This window comes from Octopus bimaculoides, chromosome 28, assembly GCF_001194135.2.
Source record: "Octopus bimaculoides isolate UCB-OBI-ISO-001 chromosome 28, ASM119413v2, whole genome shotgun sequence".
Classification (NCBI taxonomy): domain Eukaryota; kingdom Metazoa; phylum Mollusca; class Cephalopoda; order Octopoda; family Octopodidae; genus Octopus; species Octopus bimaculoides.
The window spans coordinates 2,104,827-2,105,663 of NC_069008.1; positions in this window are offsets into that span (position 1 = coordinate 2,104,827).

An 837-nucleotide genomic window follows, 5' to 3' on the forward strand; every position below is an offset into this window, starting at 1 on the left:
CGGGCGAAACGATCGACCATGTACGACCCTTGCGCCTCAGCTCTCGACGACCGGCGCGGCCGACGAGATTCGGCGTTGGGCTTCTCCCGGTTCACTCGCCGTTACTTAGGGAATCCCGGTTGGTTTCTTTTCCTCCGCTTAGCGATATGCTTAAGTTCGGCGGGTAGTCTCGTCCGAGTCGAGGGCAGCATTAGCTTGGAAGAAGTCGTCGCTGCGGCAAGCCGCATTCGATCCGTCGTCGTCCGGCACGAACGCTCGCAAACGAGATCCACAGAGCGAACGGCGACCGAAGATGTAGACGGCTGCGGCCGCCACGGAGTAATAAGAGGAGGCAACGACGGCAGGCAGAAAAGTGTTACTTCATTGATATATATTCAGCCATTTCAGCAGTAAAAAGAGCGCGCATGTATTCATTTGCATACGCGCGCTTGTAGGATCGACTACTCACGACTAGCTACCTCGGACGCGGGACCACTCTTCTTTAGTAGTATCCAAATGGCCTGAAGCTTGGATAACTTCTAGTCTCTCAAAGACCTCCATCAAGCGGATTTCTATTTTTTCCGCGCTAAGTTGGTCCCTCTCTTGCTTTTCTAAGTGTAGCGCCAACGCCGAACCATCTAGGTACAGCGGGAGAAAACTCGCTAAGTCATCTATTTCATCTTCTTTAACCAAGCGACAACATCCGCGTCACCGCAAAACGGTTTGATCATATCGTTCGAAATACGGACTACACTCATACTTTTCTTTTTGTTATGGGCCGAAATAGCCTTTAGTGTGACGGAGGGAAAAGACAACAGAACAAGAAGCAAAAGGGAGAAAGGAATACAGCGACCTTAC